This window comes from Mercenaria mercenaria, chromosome 6 (assembly GCF_021730395.1).
Source record: "Mercenaria mercenaria strain notata chromosome 6, MADL_Memer_1, whole genome shotgun sequence".
Classification (NCBI taxonomy): Eukaryota; Metazoa; Mollusca; class Bivalvia; order Venerida; family Veneridae; genus Mercenaria; species Mercenaria mercenaria.
In genome coordinates, this window is record NC_069366.1 from 2,126,744 (window position 1) to 2,149,367 (window position 22,624).

Here is a 22,624-nt window from a genome sequence, read left to right on the forward strand (position 1 = left end):
GCATCGAAATTCCAGAGATATAAATCGGAAAACCATGCATGGTGTCAATTGCTGTTACTGAAGGCTACATAGACAATGTAAATTAAAAATAAACAGAAGTAGGGATAATGTTGATAAAATACCGGTATTCCCCGATGGTACCACGGGAAGATGGTACCACGGTTACTGGTATACCGGTAATACCGCGCACCTCTAATCAAAAGTGAGTTCCAAAGTTTAGATCCGAATATGTCAAAGATTTTCTTTAATATGCAAGTCTGCTTTGAATGTCAAGGTCATACCTGTTGTCAGAGTGGCTTTTTTTGGCTCAATTCTACATTTTGTTATAAAAGGATGGCTAAAATGAAATACTAATTAGAAATTGACTGCTTCATTACTATTAAAGACAAAAAATGACATATTTTTTTAAACAGTCATGGGTTGCAAATAGGATATTAGGTTACTGTCTTCTTAACTTAAGGACGCTCGCTACAGTTTCGTAATTTTTTTCTCAATAATAGATTTTGATGAAATGTTTTGTATTAAAAGATCATGTTATGATGTATTGAAAAATGAAATAAAAATACTAGGTCACCAGCTTAGTTTCAATTTAATTTGCCCCTAGATATGGTGCTATTTTAAACATTTTCAAAATTCTGTAATCCTAAAATATATTTCATTAAAGTACAATAATCAGCATAAATTTGATATCTAAGCATTTTTTATAACGGAAACAATGTATCTATTGGAAACATGCTCAGAGAAATCAAAAGAACATGATTTTGTAAAGAAAGGAATACTTGTTCAGTAGATCCAAGGGCTGTTTTTGCATATTTTTGTCAGTTTAAGTTGGTACTTCTGCTGTTTTATCTAGTTTCACATAATAGAATTTAATCAAACTATGCACATACCTTTGGTTATGTCTACCTAATCTAAAACAAAAAGAAAATTGATAGGTCACCATACTGATTTCGCTTAAATCAAATTACAACGAGGTGGGTGTGGCGGGCATTTATACAACGCAGGTTGGCACGAAATACTCTTCCAGTGTTTGAGCAAATGACTTAGAATTGTATATATAAAATTATCCAACGGCAGATTTCTTAATAACCGGATTTTGAGGTGTTTCAGAAGCATTTTGTTGTCATAGAACGATGAAAGTTTCCGCCTTTTTTTTTTAACAAAACCTATAGTTTACGAATGTACGGTACGGATACGGTACGGGATTAGAAACAGCTGTGACTCAGTGCAGAGTTGGAGCGTTGGTATAAATAACAGACTCCAGTATATATCGGATTGAAGCAGTTTGAACTAAAAGTACTTTAAATGTATATATTTTGTAACCATGGTGATACTTACTCTAACCTTTAGTCAGTATATTATACATTTTGTACATTAAATGCATGCGACCATACAATAATTTGCGAATTTTTGCCGTACGGGACATTAGATAATCACTTCCGGGCATGCGCAGAAGACCGCACCAACACTGCAGTGAGCTACATCGAAACCAAATTGGCACGGTGTTGGGGTAAATATCGACCCGTCCGGAAAAACTGTAGCGAGTGCCTTTAAATTTATACAGCAATACAGCAAGTTGGAGAAAGGTTTATCCATCCTAGGCTTTGCCAAGGGGAGTCAACTTATTGAAAGGGTTTTTTTTATTTTGCAACCAATAAAACCTATTAAGAACAAAATATTTGATAAAGTAGCTTTTCGATACAAAAATAATAACTCACATTTTACTGATTTGTAAATTCCCCCGCCGATTGCTCACTTCAGTGAAACACAATAATGAATTGCTTATATATTGCAATAAAAACATTAATCCTTCCTTACAATTTGACTTCTGTGTGATATAAATGATAGTTGCTAACTGGCATTCATGTACAGAACAAGTGATGCCATTTCAGCTTGGACAAAATTGATATCAAATGTCTGCAGTCTCTACCTTAATCTGCTCCATTTCTGGTATGAAAATAACAATTCAGTGAAAGTCTTTCCACAAAGAATGTTTAACATCCATTGAACAGTTATGATAAATGCCTGCTAAAAAGATGTAAGAAGTGCAAACTTTGCCAAAGCAAAGGTCAGTTGACTCAGACTTAAAAACTTTGTAATGTTCCATACTGAGGTAGAATAAAATAGAATTGAATAAATGCTTTATTTTATGGTGGCAGTCATAGTGAGAGGGCATGATGAATTGTATGAAATATCAGCACATCTGCTGAAATATTGAGGGACTGCTAGGGCTAAAAATAGAAAAAAAAAACTTCGAAGGATTTCTTCTCATGAACTGCTTGATAGAAATTCATCAACCTTGGTCTATAGGATCATTATAAGGAAATCTCTCTGTAGCATCATTGTAACATCTTCCCTCAGATTTGTTCAAATGTGAGCAGTTGGCCCCATTATAGGGCTGATGGAGCTAATAATAGGAAAAAAGCCTTTAAACATTTCTTCTCATGAATTGTATAAAGATCTTCATCAGTGTTGGCCTGTAGCATCATGTCCTTTCCCAAATTCATTTAGATAGAAAAGGGTTGGGGGGGCCCTTGCGCCTTTAAGGAGCTGTCAGAGGTAAAAGAAAAAATATTGAACAAATTCTTCTTATGAACTGCTTGGTGGATCATTAAAAGGTTCTCTCTTGCATTTATTCCAGTGGGAGCCCTGTGTCCCTTTTAGGTGCAACCAGAGTTAAAAATAGAAAAACATTAGAAGAAGTTCTTCTCATGGCCTGCAGAATGGATTTTCATCAAACTACTTCAGTACCATTATTGTAATATCCTCTGTTAAGGTATTGGACCCCTAATAGTAATGTTTAAAAAATGGCATTTGCTTGGTATATTCTTAAAGTTGACCATGTTTCGAACTGTGTTGCAATTTTAAACAACTTTTACCGTGCTGTTTTTTTTGTAAATTTTGTATGATTTATGGAATTTCCTCAAGCTCAAGTAGAGACAAATTTCAGTGTGATGGCCACTATCTAAAACATTTGCAGAGAATTCATTACAGCATTAATTTTGATAAAAGAAACATCAAACTATTGTTAAACAATTATAAAACACAAAATAAAACTGTAAATATCTGTTTTTTTCTAGGGTGCATCAAGTAAACTTTATTAGACAGAATTCTTACTCCAACATTGAAAAATTAAGGTCGAATCCTGTGGGTCTGTTTTGAATTTTGCTCACTTCATTCAAAAATGACCTTGGGGCAGAAGTAAAACCTACCTGCATTTCTTCCACAATATGTAATCTGAGAATGAAGGCAAAATAGAGAACTTTTACCGCACGTAACTCAGTATTTTTAAAGATGTCTTACTCTACCTCTCCTGATTCAGAGGTAAATTCACTTTGAACAGCAAGAAATAGCTTATAAAATGAAAAAAATTGGTACCAGTGGGGCTTGAACCTACGCCCCCTTGAAAACTGCAGTCAAAGAAAGTTTATGGTAGGAATTGAATACTCTTCAAAAAGAAGGTACTCTATTACGGGTCCAATAGGTTAGAGACCACCAATTGTTTTCCCATAGACTTACATTGTAACATTACGGCGTGTACGGCCTTCCATACATCAAAATACCCGAAGGCCTACATGTGTCGCATATATGCCACTTTTCTTTATGTGTGAACCCGGAACATTTGAACATTGAACCCCAGTTTATAAATAATGAAAGGCAGAAATGTGGGGACAAATGCTCAGGCCCCGTGTTCACAAAACATTTTTTGATCTCAGCTGAGTTTGAGTTTGAAATTTTAATATCAGTTTTACCAAAACTTCAACATTAAATTTCAAATGAGATTGACCATCAATACCGAATAATCACTTTGAAATAGTTATCAACTTAAAATTTAGTTTTAAACATGTTATTTCGATATAAATGAGAAATTAAGTTTCATTATCAAACTCAGTTGAGTCTGAAAATGTTTTGTGAACAAGGGGCCTGGCCATAAGTTTAGGGAGTTTTCTTTCAAGGACTTTATTCTATGGTATACAGTAGTTTACTATTTTTGTATATTTTTGATAAATATAGCACTATTATATACACAACTTATACAAGGCTTATTTACATTTGTGTGGTTAAGATAACTTGTTATATGTGTGCAGTGCCAGCTCAGCTTGCAGTACCGGCTCAGCTGGCCACATTAGGCAGCACAATAATTTTACTTATAACCATCTTTATTTCATGCTAATGTCACACTCTATGCATAAGCAAGATCTTTTAGGTGTGGCGTGCTAGAAAAGTCAGGCTTGGGGTCAGTGAGACCCTTTGAATAGTGTAAATCTGTTTGTAATTTGTACCTATACTGGCGTGATGCAAAACGACTGTGTCTTGCTTGTGATATATACCTGGTAGTTTTACGCAACTTGTCATAGTACTCTCTTCTTAAAAGGTGTCTGATAACAGAAGAGCTATGTGACAGTTTTACACCATTTACCCTAGCTTTAAGGATGACAGTGTCAGCAAGCCCATGATTTAGTCTTAGAATCTAGCCATGGATACGGCCATGGCAGTTGCGGAGAAATGTTACATTTTTGGGCAAGCATGCATCATAGGATCTGTTCACTGCTTCACATTTCTGTGTAGATGTTAAAAATTTAGTTTTTTCTATGCTTTCTGGACCAAGGAGAATTTCAATACATTTTCTGAGTAAAGTCTCATCATCATCAGTCATTTTAAGCCCAATATTGTCTGGCATATAGTTTTTTGCTTTTCTGTAGTTGCCAGCAGAACAAACCAGGCTGTATTTAGAACACGAGGTACCACTGTAACCTTTGAAACATAGTACTATTGCTGAAATTATAATAGGCATTTTGTGTTTTATTACTTTCAAATTGCTTTTGTACTTCTTATGTTCACTTGATAGCTCTGAAACACACCTAGATTTAATAGATAAAGCAAATCTGTTTTTAGCTCAACTATTCGAAGAATAAGTAGAGCTATCCTACTCACCACGGCGTCGGCGTCACACCTTGGTTAAGTTTTTCGTACCAGTCCACATTTTGACAAAGTCTTTGAGATAAAGCTTTGAAACTTTCAACACTTGTTTACCATCGCCATGACCAGTTATAGGCAAGAGCACATAACTCCATCAAGGATTTTGGCTGAATTATGGCCCCTTTTGACTTAGAAATCATGGTTAAGTTTTTCGTACCAGTTTATATTTTGACAAAGTCTTTTGAGATAAAGCTTTGAAACTTTCAACACTTGTTTACTATAACCATGTCCAGCCATAGACAAGAGTACATAACTCCATCAAGGATTTTGGCTGAATTATGGCCCCTTTTGACTTAAAAATCTCGGTTAAGTTTTTCGTACCAGTTTATATTTTGGCAAAGTCTTTTTAGATAAAGCTTTAAAACTTTCAACACTTGTTTATCATCACCATGACCTGTTATAGGCAAGAGAACATAACTCCATCCAGGATTTTGGCTGAATTATGGCCCTTATTGACTTAGAAATCTTGGTTAATTTTTTCGTACCAATTCATATTTTGACAAGTCTTTTGAGATAAAGCTTTGAAACTTTCAACACCTGTTTACCATCACCATTTCTAGTTATAGGCAAGAGTACATAACTCCATCGAGGATTTTGGCTGAATTATGGCCCCTTTTGACTTAGAAATCTGGGTTAAGTTTTTCGTACCAGTTAATATTTTTTGTAAAGTGTTTGACGTATGGCTTTGAAACTTTTATCACTTGTTCAGTATAATAGTCTCGATCTGTAGGAAAGAGTACATAACTCTGTCATCTATTTTGGCTAAATTATGGCCCTTTTTGGACTTGAAAATTTGTTCTGTTTTCATACAAGTCCACGTTTTGTCAAAACTATTTGACATATTGCTTTTAAACTTTGAACACTTGTTTATCATCAGGATTTCAATCTGTAGGCAAGAGTACATAACTCTGACAACTATTTTGGCTGAATTATGGCCCTTTTTGGACTTTGAAATTGGTTCACACATTGCCATTTAGTGCAAGACTTATCGAAATCTACAAATACTGGAACATTGTCTAATCTTTTTTTTCTTTTGTCTGAATATCTTTGGTAATATTTTGACCCTATTCTTCAATCAATTCTTCGAATAGTCGAGCGTGCTGTCAGCAGACAGCTCTTGTTTAGATTAGACTTCTGTTTACCACAGAACATTTTGTCACTAAATGGTGCCTGGTTAATTTGCCTTTTTAGAGAATTTGCTAGGTGCCTCACATCTTTCAAGTGCACAGTTTTAGTTCCTTGACCTTTGTCTACACCAGAATGACTTTTAGAATCTCCATCACCTGTGTGGTGTGAAATCTGAAGATCTTTAGTAATATCCTTAGATACCATTTCATTCCATTTGGCTTCATCACCAGTGGATTGGGCTTCATCTAAATTTACTGTACAGTGACCTGGATGATTGGGGCACTTTACACCCTTGATTTCTTAACTTAGAAGCAGCTGTACATGTTTTAACACCAACAAATGCACCAATAATTGACTTTCTATGTGTATTATTTTCACAAATAGCTGTTGCGGCAATGGTGCCAGCTTGAAAGGGCGTACTTTCAGAGTTAAACAAGGGGTTATTATAGCAGGAGTCCCCTTCAGTTAGGACTTCTGAGCTATTTGAATTACCACATTTCGCATTTTCCTGTTTAAGTGACTGTCTTTCTTCATGCATATTCTGTTTGTTAAGGGTTTCAGTGTTTTCACCTACTTTATTTGACAATCTTTGCATACCAGTAACACAGGGTGGAATTATCTCAGCATGGGCCAGTAATCTAGCTGCACCTGTATTACCTATTGGGGTTGTCATTACACCTAACTGGAAGCCAACATTGATTTTAGTAGCTTTTCTACCCCTTCCTTGTTTTTCCACCTCATCATAAAGCTTATAATATTTACTAATATAGCTACATTTTGAGCATTTAAGCTGCTCTTCCCAAGCTAATCCCCATTTACGAGAAGATTCCGCATCAAAATTCAGATTGCCATCACATATGTTTTCACCGGTGCAATGCCTTTTTATTTCAGAGTTAAACATTTCCTGTAGCAGCTTAGGACAGTACAGTTTGTGAGTTAACAGATCAGGGTGAGCCTCAGTGTTTCCTGGTGTACTGTACTCATCCGCCAACTTAGGACAGCTGTTTAGTGACCACAGAAGTGGGACAATCATTTCAGAGCCATTTACATCATTTAGTTTAAGTAAACCTTCGTTATCATTAACCCTTGACTCAAAAGTCTCTTTTGTAAGTCTAACATACTTTTTTGCAGTAACACTTGTCTGACTAAGTAAAGAAATGTTAGTTTTACCTTCATGAATTACCCCCTTTTTAAATCCGACAAGCCTGTTATGACTTTTACTGGAAAATTTCCGTGGCATCTCACTTGAAGAACGGCTTATTTCTTAACAAAAGGATTATTTACACTAAACCTGTTTTTTTCTATTTTATTTTCTAAATTATATGTGTTAGTAACAAGGCATGCAGAAACTTAACTAACATTTCAGGAGGATTCCTGTGTACGACAGTACTGAACCTGAGGATTTTCACACATTTTTGAGCAGAGACCAGGTGTGCAGTATCAACACCTTTTTAGTTACATTTTGACATAGTTTGAATAGTTGGAGAGAACTTGAATACCATGGCCATGAGATATGACTTTAGCTATAAAATGCAAAAAGATGCAGTATTGTTATCCCCCGCCGATGAAATCGGGAGTGGGGTATTGAAATGGCGTTGTCCGTCCGTGTGTGTGTGTGCGTACGTCCGTCTGCAATAAACATGATCCAATAACTGGTATGATGCCTGTCAAGTTTTTTTTTTTTTTGATTGATCAATTTTCCTTAGAGTTATTGCCCTTTATTTACTGAAAAATGCCCAAAAATGTCCTTCCACAGTCATTTCTCAATAACTAGCAGGTAGAATTTCATGAAATTTTAAATAAAGATGAACCAACATACTGCAATGATGCCCGTCAAGTTTTTTTTGGGTTGGTCAATTTCCCTTAGAGTTATTGCCCTTGATTTAATGAAAAATGCCCAAAAATGTCCGTCTGAAGCAATTTCTCAGTAACTATCAGATAGAATTTCATAAAACTTGAAATAATGATGCCCTTCAATTTTTTTTTTGGTGGGGATTCAGTTTCCCTTAGAGTTATTGCCCGTTAATTGTTAAAAAATCCACATTAACAAAAAAAAAATTCACTAAACACTAATTTTGTTCTATGTTTTATCACAGTTGCATAATTAGAAGGTTTTTTTTAGTGTAGTTGTCTATTCCGCATTTGCTGGTGGTATATTTTATGTAATATCTTACGGGTTTTTTGAAAAAAACAGCGTTTAATGACTATATGTGATTCAGCCCAATTTTACGGCTTAAACTGCAGTCTTTGGACAAAATGATGGCTGTACAAAAATAGTGATTTTGAGAAAACTACTTGTTTGTTTGGGCTGAAACTTGTTTTATAAGCTGAGTATAGATGAAACTTCACATAGCAAAAAAGCTGTAAAAAAAAATTCGTATTTCCTTATAGGCATACAGACACTAAATAGCCCGAGTACCTGTGAAAAAACGGTAGTCGCATAATAACGGCGGATTCAAATAGTTCTCAGTTTTTTTTGCTGTAAGAAGGATTTTTCCTTGAAATCATTGCTATATATTGGTTGAAATCATATTGCATGCCTATACTTGACATACTGGTAGCATTTGCATGTTGAAAAAAGACTCCTAACTGATTTAACATGTGAAATTTATTCATACACCCCTACACTGAATTGTGATTGTCATTTCAGTGTAAAAATTATGGTGTGTCCGTTGACCAGAAATATTTTCTTGCATCAAACATGACCCTACTTTCTTTGGATATTTTTTACAGTATAATGTTGCTCTACAAGAAAATGTAAGTGAAAGAAATTTAAAATGGGTCTAGGTGTGTACTGCAGCATTGTGAAAACTTGTTATTTTATATAGAATATATAGTGCTGGCTATTTAGTGTGTTATAACCTAAATATATTTCAAACTGGACACTTGACTCCTTTGAGTGTCTGTTGGAGCTCAGAAAAGCAAAATATTTAACTGTGTACTTCCTCAAGAACCTGCTGAGTGTATTTTCATCAAACTTAGTTTGTAACATCATAATAAGGTTCTCTTTCAAATTTGTTCAAGTTTTTTGGGGGGACGCAAGTTCAAAAAATAGAAATACATTTTAACAACTTCTTTTTTTGAACCACTTGATATGTCCTCATCAAACTGTTCATAGCAATATTAAAAGTTCCTCACTTTATCTTGTACATATGAGGGTGCTTAGCCCTTTTTATGTAAATTAGAGCTAAAGATAGAAAATTAGAGCTAAAGATAGAAATAATTCTATACAACTTCTTCTCATGATGTGCTTATTGGACCTTCATCAAACTTGGGCTGTAGCATTCTTTTAAAGTCCTCTATTTAATTTCTTCAAAAAGGGATATTTAGCATCTTAAAGGGGACACTAGAATTAAAAATACAGATGTCTGTATATGACTATTCCTTGAACTGCATGAACTGGAGCACTTCAGTAAACTTGGATCAGTAGCATTCTTGTAAGGTCCTCCTTCAGGTTTGTTCAAATAGGGGTACTTGAACCTGTTTTATGTTTTTATACTAAACACATTTGTTACCAAAATGGATCAAAGTGTCATTCATATATTCAAGATCATATAGTTTAGGTCAGTTGAGTTACTGTGGCCCGTATGGCTGTTTTGTTATGTGTAATTTCCTTTTTTCTGTATTGCTGATCAGCAATTCTTAAGTCACTTGTTTCAGTTGGTCCAGTGCTGCTGTCAGTTTCAGAAAGAACAAAATTGAAAACAAAGAAAGCAATTGTCTGAAGATTAATTGTTTTAACAAAGTGTCACATCACACTTTGAACAACTGCTACAATACACAATTCTGATATAACACACTGAGATAAGTTAACCCACCAGTGGAGCTTCATAACCCTTGAAATATTCCCAACTTAACAGCCATTAAAATTTCATATATAATTGACGTAGACTTGCATTTATAGGAAACAGTTTGAATTGTAAATATTGTCTTATACTCTTTGCATTAATAAACTAGCTTTTTGTACATCATGAGGAAATTTTCTTTTTTAGAGAAATTTATGAGGCAGAGCTATCAGCAGTATGCCAGAGACACAGCAAGAAGTACACATTGTTTTGCACAGATTTGTGTTCCACATGTATGGCCTTAGTGGAATTGTCATAGTATAAGGTAAGAATACCAGGTATGTACCCGCTGAAAAAAAATTGTGTAAACTAATCGATATGGCCCTTGTCTCTTGTGATGCAATTGATGATGGGGAACAACTATTATAAGAGATGAAATGAAATTTCAAGAAAAAGGTAACAACTAATTTTAAAACTGCTTGACTGTATTTTGTGCTATCCTAGTCTCTCTGGCATCGACTTCCGCGTCAGCAGTTTAGTTGTTAAAGTTTTCTTGCAATTCCATTTCATCTCTGTTATTACTTGATTGCTTTGCTTCAGACTTATAATAGTTGTTCCCTATCATCATTCACATCACAAGAAAAGGGCCATAACTCTCACACCAATAATACATGAATGAATTATGCCATCATTTTATTAATTTTAATTAAAACATTTTGAGCATTTTCTTCCTATTTCTATTATTACTAAATAAAATTTGATTCAGACTCCACATAGTTGTTTCACGTCATCACCCACATCATATGGCACAAGAATATAATTACCTTTTTGGTACTGAAAAATTCTGGTTAATGTTTGGTGCACTTTACCTTGGTTATATGACTATTAAATGGATTTGACTCAAATGGTTGTCCAGTATCATCCTTTACACTGGGGGTATTAATCACTACAGTGATGGCTCTAGTTTCTTCAGGTATGCCCTGTTTTGCTATCAAGCATGGAAATAGTCATGCTAGCTGTCTCCACTTACAGCTCTTGCCTTTTCTGGGTTAGACAAAGATTTGGGGCACAACCATCCCTAGTTTTCTCCACTTACTAGAGTTTTATCTTGTCAGAAATTTCATTCATACACTATTGTTTCCTCTGCTTTATTGCTTCACTGAGTTTCATCAGATATGCCCAATTACTTCAGTGATAGCTCTAGTTTTATCAGATATGCCCAATTGCACTTTTTAGCATCAAATTCGTCAAGCATGCTGTCTCTCTGCATTATTGGCTTCATATAGTGTCATAGCAGGTTTAATGTTACAGGGTTATTCAGCGCTATAATAATAGCACGAGGCTCTAAGGGTCAATGCGTTCGATTTGTGTCCACATGTGAAACTGGTATATGATATTGACACACATGATATAGGTTGAATTCTATCAGTTTAATACAATCATATTGTATGTTAATGTAGTAAAGCAACACACTCTGAAAACAAAGGTTAAAAGACAGTCAATATATGGTCAAACATAGTAAAAGCAATACACAATTCATCATGCATATGTTCCTGTAAGTACCATATATTCCCATTTAGAACATAACAACATAGTGGCCAAATAACCTTATTTGTTCTATAAGGTATATAACACATATAGTTACACATAGCACATCATATGACTACCATCTATGGGATGAACGATCCACAACTGTACAATTTCACACTTCAATCAAACCAGTGACTGTTACTTGATACTGCAAAGTTTAATGTTAGTAGTGAATAAAATGGAGAGATGTGATTGGAGAAATACAAGTGTCATTCTGAAACTCACTTTTCATCAATCATGAAATTCACAATTATTAAGTTACTAAACTCAAAGTGAAACTAATACAAAGATTTAATTCCTTGTACTATAAACCCAGTGATTAACTACAACAGGACAAATACAAACCATTGGAAATACAATTTCTGGGCCACAGGTAAAAACACGTCTTAACAACAAAGACTAAAAGTTTTTTTCCAAAGCATGGCCAACAGGTAACTTTTGACAGGTTAGAGATACAAGGTTGACGGAATTGTCTCCCTTACCAAATTTAAAACTGTAATAAAAACTGACCCAGTTACATTAAGTTTGCATGATAGTCTTACAAAATATTTAACTAAATGTGAGATTTTTTTTTCATTTAAAGTCATTTTCTAGTAAGAACTCTAAACCTAGAGATTACTCACATAAACTTGCCTTTGAAGCCACCTGTACTTAGCAACCACTTGCCTTTTAGCAGCCAGTCAGCTAACTTACTAAATTGACATTTTGTTCTAACTTAACTTCAGCAGCCATCTTCCATAAACAGTCACATTGTGCCACTCCTTTGGCTGACTGCTTAATTAAGTTTTTCCTCCTTTTAATAGACAGGAACTGATTTTATAAAAAAGTAGGAAATTGATTCTATGATTGAAGGGAAGTAACTCAATTAAAAATGTTCTTTCTAATCTTATTATGGTAATCTTGCAGTTTTCTTTCCACAAGTATCGCATTGAAATATAAAATAATGTTTTAAGGAACTATAAGTGTTTGTGTGTCTGTTTTGATTATTTGGATTTTTTTTGTTTTTTGTAGTGATGCTGCATGAATGCAAAAAGATATAAAGTTGTAAGATATAAGGAGTTGAGTTGCAAATAAAATGCATAAAATAAGAGACTAAATAAAAAAAATCAGGATTTTAGTTCTGTGGTGTGGGAGACATTGATTTACTCCAGTGTGTGTGTTTCTGTCTGTCTGTCACAGAACTTGTCCGCACTCTAAGTCGATTATTTCTCATCCGATCTTCACCAAACTTGAACAAAATGTGTTTGACCATAAGGCCTCAGCCAAGTTTGATAACTAGCCAAATCGGCCAAGACACTTCAGAATTGTGGCCCTTGACATTAATTAATGAATCATCTAGGCTCATAAAAATGCTGAAGTTTTCATTCTCAAACATGCACCAAAAACCGTTCATTTTGTCTGCACTCTAAATCGAAGATTTCTTATCTGATCTTCACCAAACTTGAACAAAATGTGTTTGCCAATAAGACCTTGGCCAAGATCGATAACTAGCCAAATCGGCCCAGGCACTTAGGAATTATGGCCCTTGAATAAAAAATCAGCCTTTTTACTCTTGTCTGCACTTTAAGTCAAATATTTCTCATCCGATCTTGACCAAACTGGAACAAAATGTGTGTGACCACATGTCTTCTCCCAGGTTTGATAACAAGCAAAATTGGTGTAGGCACTTCAGAATTATGGTCCTTGAATTACTGAAAATCAGCCATTTTACTCTTCAGAGGTATATTTGTTGTGACTAAACAGCTAAACAGTATAAAAAGACTGACTTAGTGTTTAGGTGATAAGGCAGTTGTGGGAGACATGCACTTTTCTCAAAAGCAGCTCTAGTGTTTGAAATGTTTCTGTGGTATAGAATTTGATTTGCAATGAGAATGTCTTGAATGAATTTCTAGCATGACCCTAAGTTACAAGATTTTAAGGGAAAATTTTGGCAAAATTAAAAATTTGGTTAGATTTAGCTGTCGCCCCAATATTGAAATACTTCCAGGTTGTTGTATTCTAGGAAGTAGTTCTTTGAAATTGTGAAGTCTCCATTTTGAAGCCATCACTGTTTTGACTGGTTAAATTTCAAATGTATTTATTGACATTGTGTAAATTTTATGTCATTTCTGATGTGTCTAACAGTTGTTTTGTCTGTTTTTTGCAGGACCACATTCCTGTGCGGAAGGATTAAAAAAGTACTCCGGACCAGATGGCCTTGACAGATGTCTATGAAGAGGTGTACAGTGATAGGACAGCAAAGACAATAAAATGATACTGGGCAGACACCAGAAGAAACAACTAGCGAATACAAATATTAGGATATATGGCCTAGAGCAAAATGAGGTTTTTTTAATGATGCCAAAGTTTGAAAGCATTAAAAAACTAGGTTTCTTTTTGAATTACATTTCTTGTATTATTTTCATTCCAAGAGATTTGACCCTTTCTGTGTTGAAAATTTCTGAGGAATCGGGCAACTAGTTTCGAAGATATGACACATTCAAAAATAATATCAAACGACATTTGTTAATGTTACAGTCCAGTGCTTAAAATAATTATATTATTACAGTTTTTACATATCATGATGTCAGTTATTTTATTATTATTTTGTTTTGCTGTTGTTCATTTTTTCTCTTTAATAGTCTTATAATTAAGTGAGTGTCTGTCGGATGGATGGATGGGAAGCTTCTAATCGTATTTAATACATTGATCATTGATATATATATATATATATATATATATATATATATATATATATATTTTTTTTTTTAAATATGATTTTGTGAAATTTATCGTAAATGTTTGTATACATGTGTATTGTTGTTGTTGTTAACTGAAGGCCATACTGAAAATAAGTTTACGTTTCATTTTCATGTTATGTACACTTTGCATGTAACCTTCATTAAATAAAGATTTTATTATTATTATTATTACTCTAAAGTTGAAGAAGATTGTGAAAAATTGCCATTTTAGCGTGACATGCATTTTTTGATTTATTAGAAATGTGTGTCCAAAGCAAATTTTAGTATATATGGTTCTTTTTTGGTGTTTATACTATAGCACAGCCATCTACTTTCATCAGGAAACAGTTCGCTTTAAAGAAAAAACAGCATTTCCTGGTTTGATGGTTTTGAAAAAATATACTCCAATGAAGCCAAAATAGCATTTTTATACCTTTATTATATGCTGTATGCAATAAACAATACAGGAAGCTTTAAATATATGTAACCTGACTTTTTCATTAGTCAATAGACACCACTTTAATACCATATCCTAACCTTCTTCATAGTACTGCATGCATGCTAGTGGCTAGTATCCTTTGATGCACCAAATTTGTCCCAACAGTCACGGTTTAACTGTGTTCCTCTTCTTTGTTCACTGTTTTACAACAATATCAGATTTCTAAGATTAATCTGTCTTAACATATTCCTTAACCCTTATGTAGATATATGAGCCGTGCCATGAGAAAACAAACATAGTGGGTTTGCGACCAGCATGGATCCAGACCAGCCTGCGCATCCGCGCAGTCTGGTCAGGATCCATGCTATTCGCTAATAGTTTCTCCAATTCCAATAGGCTTTAAAAGCGAACAGCATGGAGCCTGACCAGACTGCGCGGATGCGCAGGCTGGTCTGGATCCATGCTGGTCGCATACCAACTATGTTGGTTTTCTCATGGCACGGCTCATATGTACTTCAGGCCAGCTAATGTGCTGATACAGATCACCCATACATCACACTGAATCCTTGTCCCAGTTTCTGTCCCAACAGTCACAGCTGTATTAGCTGCATATATTCCTGTTCCAGTATTTCTCTAAATATAATCGTGCATATTTTTATGTTCATTTCTTATCTATGGACATTTTCTAACAAGACAAACATAAATACCATGAAAGCAATTCTCAAAAATGTTTTGTTACTATTTTAAGAAGTCTAAAAATTCCAAAAATTGTACATGGATGACAGATTTCCAGAAATTTCACATTTTCCAGCAAAAGGTAGCAATAACTTGTTGAAACATGCAAATTTAAAATACTGACCAGTTTACAGTGTTGAGTACATCTCATTGTCCTGGCAATAGAAACTGTGACTGTTGGGACACTTTCATACCTAGAACTGTGTGTTGTAACAAAATTAAATTCCTAGGATAAAATGGATAACTATCAGTAGAATTCAATTTTTGGCCTCGGAAAGCGAAGATTTCAGAAACTGGGTGTGAAATTGAAAAGCAGTCTAAAGACAAGACAGCTGCAGAGGGACAAATAAGATGTAGATCTAACAAAGATCTATATATACTAAAATTTGTTTTGGGCACACATTTCTAATTAATTAAAAAATGCATATTGCGCTAAAATGGCAATTTTTCACAATCTTCTTCAACTTTCTAGTGTCATATCTTCGAAATAAGTTGCAAGATTCCTCTGAAATTTTCAACACAGAAAGGATCAAACCTCTTGAAATGTAATTGAAAAAGAAACCTTGCTTTCAAACACTCATCCTGGCTTCATCAAAAAAAGGATTATTTTGCTCTAGACCATACATACCTAATTAAAGCCTGACAAAAGCATCCAGTACTGTTAGTAAAAGTTTTTATTCACAGATCAGCTTTATTTCATGAATGGATAAAACAAATTATGTGATCTGTCATCATAATACATGTGTATATACTTAGAATATAGATAAAACTAACACAAGTTGACAGCTCATTCAATGAATAATTGTTATATGTCTATATAAAAGCAAAATTAGGATTTGTTTTACCAAGCATGGTACTAAAGAGTGAGTAATTTCAAAATTACAATCGAGACAAATAAAAAATCTAGCGTGCACAAGAGGCTAATATGTCTCCCAAGTCTAAGCTCTTAAACTGCCGGGATGCAAATAGATTTGCACACTTGTGTCTGTCTGTTACAGCTGTCGACTGTGTCTGACTACGAGGATAAAATTTAAGTCAAAGGCAGGAATTGTTCAGTTTGCTTTAAGTTTGAGCCCAGACCTAAGTCTGAAAAAAAAGTTAGGGTAATTTCGGGTAACTGAGCCACCCAGGTAATTTGTTACCTTTATAACATATCGACATTGCTAATATAAAATTATACGTGCAAAAAGGGATTTTTCTATCACCTACAAAAACAAACAGCCTTCACATTACCAGTTACGGAAGGTGCGTTATACATGTATTTATAAATTTGAAATTTCGACTTCTTACCTGTAAAGTGTAGATAATTGTTAGTTAGAATACACAGAATTATTAAGGACAGTCGAAGATCATCAAAGGGTATTGGCTCACATTCAATTCATGTTTAGACTGACTCACGTAATACAGTTGGACAAGAATAATATAAAATGTTCTGTATTAATAGTTGTATCTCACAAAAATTTAACTATTTGAAAAATATAAACATCTATCACTTGTACAGATCAATTCAAACTTTAGTATCAAAGATTATTGAAATTTCATCAAATATTTTAAACGGCATGTGTAGTATAAATAAAACGACAGTGAGATTTATAAAGATGCCTTTAAATTAGAATTTTAACACTTTTGGGGCAAATTTTAATGGCCGCCGTAAAGTGGGCTTCTCATCCATGTGGTTGAGGCTGCTTTCTTCTATCACCTGCCCCTAAATGCCGGTGGCTCGAAACATCCCTTGGTGTGTTAAACTCTTTCATGTTAGGAAGCCATCCAGCTGGCTTTCAGAAGGTCTGTAGATCTGCTTAGGTTCCCGTCCGTGATGAAATAATGCCCTAGGGTTTTGTTCCGCCATCAAAAACTGTAAAATCGCCAATATGACCTAAACTGTGTTGGCGTGATGTAAAACCAAGCGTAAAAGCAACAACATGAAAACCAACAGATGTATCGCTGTTAAAAGCATTTGGTCAACATAAGTTCTTAAGTTTCATGAGATTTCATATATATGATATATACAATGAAAATCCATTTGGCATGTGACTATATCACGGCATACACATGACCGCAGTGATATTCTGTGTATATTTTGCATTAGTTACAAGTTGTGGCAATTGATACAGTCATTTTTGCCAGAGTATATTTTTGTAATCATTTTTAACGGAAACACTGTTTTATTATTTTGCGCTCCACGTGTTTTGAAGGAATTTTCAATATAACTGCGCACTGCCCTCGTTTGTAATAGAAGTAAATGTTTCGTATACCTACTTTTTGGCGAGAAAAAACGTGTTTTTCATACCATCGAAAATGAAAGTAACTTATAAACACGCTTGAACATGCTTCATTTATCTGGCTGAAGAACAAAATACCCCTTCAAAATATCATAGTTTTATTTCGTCTATAGATATACCATGCCTATCAAATTAGCACAAACATGTTTTAACATGCCCCACTCTACAACGGCCGAGCATGAAAAATAAAGACGCAGAGAGGAAAGGAATTGATAAAATAGATATTATGTTATTATAAAGAATAAAGGCAGTTATTAATTTGTTTAAGGTAGTCCCTTATATAGGCCGTTGTCTCAAATTAAAATATGTACATTTTAAATCATTAATTGCATTGAGGAATAATGTTTTACCTAGATCGAACGGTCACTAAAAATAGTGAGACGTAGGTAACAGAAAGCACCAGTCAGTACACAAACATATATTCATGTTAAAAACAACCTTTTAACAGACTGTTATCATCCAAACCTTTGATACGATTGTAAACAACAGTAACCCATAATGAAAATTAGTTAAATGGGTTGCGCGCATCTCCGCTGTCCCCACCTCTGTTATGATATCTATGGCTAAAACAATGGTACGCACTTGACTTGAGACATGTATTTATTTTACGTCGATGCTAACGAGTATTACTGCAAGTATGAACACGTTTTCAGAAAAAAAGCTGAAAACCTGAAACGGAAATAACTGCTTAATTTGAAGTAAAATGTTAATTCAGCACCTTCCGTACAAGTAAATCGTACAAGTTTTGGACAAAGTTTGTTTTAATTTTCCATGTCTATTATTCAACAATAAATATATCAGATGTCGTCAACTGTGAGCAAACCCCCAAATGACGTTTATATGGACGTGCCATCTTGGAATAGATGTCACGTCATTTTACAACGCAAGTCTATGGGGAAAACATAAAATCTTGATTTTTAACTTCATTTTACATTTTTAAAAGAAAATGAAAAGGGTGCCTAGAGATATTAACCGTCCAGTATTAACGATGCCATTTTTGACAATTTTACATTGAGTATAAAAAAATTATCGGAGGTCCAAAATTAGGTGGGACAGACTATAGTATGTAATTATTTTGATTCCAGGAAACACATCAGTCAGTAAGATGAATCGGAGTGAAATATATAACAGGATAGCAGCTGGGAGATTTACCCTTCTAAATAGCAACACCAGTGATAGTGGTACATACTGTCCACACAGGGATCTGTGGTTAAGGTAATATATCAGAGTGGCATACGTAACAGTATCGCTGGTGGGCAGTTTTAGTAGTTCACCTGTCACATAATGACAAGTTGAGCTTTTGTGATCGCCCTTGATACGTCTCTGTTCACAGTTTCTTGTGAACACATTAGAGACTATATTTTGCAATTGATTTTAATCAAACTTGCACTGGCATAATATCTCTGGCATAAGTTCCTTTCGAAAACATTTTAATAGAGTTGTGGCCCCCTTAAAGGGCCAAAATTTGCTATTTTGGCTTTTGCAGCCATATAGAGACTTCATTTATGATTTGATTTGATACAAACTTGCAAAATACCTTTAACAACAATAGCTTTTGGATTCCTTGAATACATCAGATCCAATCATAGGTTTTGGAGTTATGGCTCCTGACTGATCCGTGAAAAAGCCTAAATTTGTTAATTTTTACCTTGTCAAGATGATAGAAGTGACATTTGACTTTTGATTTTAACCATACTTGCACACAACTTTAGTTACAAGAAGATCTCTGCTAGATTCCATCATGGGTTCTAGTGTTACTGCCTCTGAAAGGGGCAACATTTTCTATTTTTGGCCCTTTCAGCAACATAGATGTTTCATTTATGCTTTGATTTGATACAAACTTGCACATCTTGATGATCTAACTGGGTCATGTAGGGTCAAAATTAGGTCACCAGGTCAAATAAAAGGAAAAGCTGGTCAGCACCATAAAGGCCACATTTTTGACCCTATCTTCATGAAACTATCAGAATGTTTATCTTGATGATTCCTAGGCCAAGTTCAAAACATGGTTGTGTGGGGTCAGAAATTAGGTCACTGCTCAAATCAAAGGAAAAGCTTGTTATCACTCATGAGGCCATATTTATGACCATATCTTCATGAAACTTGGTAAGATTGTTTATCTTGAAAATTCCTAGGCCAAGTTTGAAATTGGGTCATGTGGGGTCAAAACCTACGTCACCCTATCTTCATGAAACTTGGGCTGATTTATGTCTCCCACACCACAGTGTGGGAGACATATTGATTTACTTTAGTCTGTCTGTCACAAAGCTTGTCCGCACTCTAAATTGAACATTTCTCATCCGATCTTCACCAAACTTCAACAAAATGCGTCTGCCAATAAGTGCTCGGCCAAGTTTGATGACTAGCCAAATCGTCCTAGGCACTTGGGAATTATGGCCTTTGATTTACCAAAAACACTCAGATTTTTTGCGCAGTTTTACCCCTAAACCGGCGTCTATACTACTAGTAGTATAGTATAGGCGTCCTTTTGGTGTCAAGAAAGCGCATGCACATGTGGATTAAGTAAACAGTATATAAAGACTGACTTACTATTTAGATGATTAGGCAGTTGTGGGAGACATGGGCATCTCTAGTGTTTATCTTTATTCCAAGGCCAAGTTGAACAGGTGAGTGATATAGGATCATCATGACCCTCTTGTTTAATAAGTTGCCAAACAATTTGGACCACTTGTACAGTTTTGAACATTCATCTCGAAACTGATTTTCAGTGACCTTGATTTTGACCTACTTACCTACTTTCTTCTTTTTAAGATACGACAATGAAATTTGGAGATCATACAGTTTTGCAGACAATTTTTGAGCATATTTGTACATTATCTCCCTGTACAATATACAAATGCATTGTATCATATTTTCAATACCCCTGTTGCCCTGACAATAAGCTTGGGGGTTTTCATCAACATTAGTGATAGGTCTTGTTTAAAGTAGAAAAAAACATTTTCTGACTAAATTTGTTGTATAGCAAGCTTATTAGATGTCGCCCTGGTTTTAAAGTATTTCTGGGTTGTTGTGGGAGGAAGTTCTTTGTAATTTTGAAGTTCACAATTTGAAATCATTCTTACCTTGAATTGTTAAATTTTAAATGCATTTATTGATACTTTGTACATTTTGTGTCATTTCTGATGTCTTTAACAGGTGTTTTGTCTTGTTTTTTTCAGGACTACATTTTCATGCGGAAGGATTAAAAAAGAACACCAGACTGGCTGCCTCGACAAATGTGTATTTGAAATTTGAGCAGTACTGGAACTTCGATGTGTATCAAAAAAAAAAGTTAATTGTTGATGGTAGTGTTTTTCATGGCAAGATTCAATGTCAGTGTTAATCTTTAGAAATACAGAGCTGCCAATCATGTAATTTTCTCCATGTCCAAATGTGCTTGATCTTCAATACAACAAAGAAATTGTACCGGCCGACACTTCCATGCAAAATAGTTAATGTTGAATATCTCGGCAACTAAAGGACTTACAGCAGTGAAAGTTACAGCACACTATATAGTAGCTGATAACAATAAAAAATCTGTAGCTTAAAAGATTTTATAAGGGTTTATGAAAATTTTATTTTATTGATTTTTGAGTCTGCTTAACGCTGAAAGCATTTGATGAGTCCTTGCCATCGCCCGATTTCTCATTCTCATTAAATGGCCTCACAACACAGCGAATAGATGTAGTTCCATTAGCACGGGTACTAAACAGTGCCTGCGGTACTGACTGTGCCGACGAGGATTGAAGGCACTTCGCTTCCTGTACCGCAGGTACTTCGTCAATGTTTACAAAACGAGCGAGATCGGTGAGTGATTTTTGTAATTTTTGTCATTTTGTTACTGCATGGAGTATTTTTTCAAAAATCGGGGAATGTAGCGGGGTGTAGATGTATCTTATCTACATATCCATGCTAAAATTTGTGGCAAATGATCAATTTCCTAGAAACGTAAGGACAAATAAGTTGAGAATGAAACGTGATTTTTTCACATCAGTGACTGTTTAGACTCGATTTCTTTTCGCTGACTCAAACGATGTCGTCTCTGCCGTCGTAAATTGTATTTATAAATGACATGTGATCTGCTAAAACATAAAATGTGTCCAGAAAATTCCGAATTTGAACGTTATGCCACTTTTGGAAAAGTGCTGCAGGCATTTTGACGATGCCGCAGCCCCTTCGAGGTGCCGCAGGCACTTTCAAAAAGTATCGGGACATATTTAGCCGAAACTAGACAAACAGACAAATGGAAGAACAGAGAAACAACATTTCTTTCAAGAAAACGAAAAGAAAAAGGGGTGTGGGATAGTATGCAGTGGAATGCAAGTCAACTGGAGTCAGGTACCCTCATATTGCCGCATTTCAGAAAGCGGTCCGCAGAATAAAAACCCTACTTTCGTTTTCACGTAAAACAACTCGAAAACAAGCGAATATTAGCATGACAAGTGTCCTATTATATGTAAAATTAATTCCACGAGTGGAATGATGCCCATTTGGCTCCCGATTTATGCGAAAATGCGCGAAAAATAGAAAACTTAAGATCTATTTATTAGGGACTTCTTTCGACTACACCTACACCACGGAAGCACATTTTTGACCAGATTACTGCATTATAACCTCTGCCACGAGATAGGTAGGTAGCTGTCAGGATACTTCAAGAAATTATCGTGATAAAGCGAAGTTTTCTAATAAGAGTCTCAATAGTCAAAAGTTTCCTGTAAATATTATTGCGATGATTCACATTATAATCTCGATACCATTTGTGTAAGAGCCCATTGTGGACAGCTGACATTTACTAGCTAGACAGTTATTACGGTATAAAATCAGAAACTATATCGATGTTTGAAATTTACTGTAGTTATTTTAATAGCCTAACGTTTCCTGGAAATATTAAGTATATCTACAAAAAAAAAAATATTTTAAAAATGTTTTCAGAAAAATGGAGAACTTAATAAGTATAGCTCATAA

The 22,624-nt window shown here is 34.8% G+C and overlaps 1 long non-coding RNA gene across 3 annotated transcripts; it reads left to right on the forward strand.

The window, feature by feature from the left end:
- The first annotated feature begins 3,427 nt into the window (after nt 1–3,427).
- On the forward strand, nt 3,428–21,434 carry LOC123549839 (uncharacterized). 3 transcript variants are annotated; one of them, XR_008371226.1, is made up of 6 exons: nt 3,428–7,128; nt 7,475–7,538; nt 10,101–10,231; nt 13,630–16,037; nt 18,745–18,874; nt 20,839–21,434. It is a non-coding gene; the product is annotated as an uncharacterized LOC123549839 (long non-coding RNA). The 3 variants fall into 3 exon arrangements; XR_008371224.1 differs by having other exon boundaries at nt 3,437–7,128; nt 10,101–10,218; XR_008371225.1 differs by lacking the exon at nt 7,475–7,538 and having other exon boundaries at nt 3,436–7,128; nt 10,101–10,218.
- Nucleotides 21,435–22,624: the final 1,190 nt, after the last annotated feature.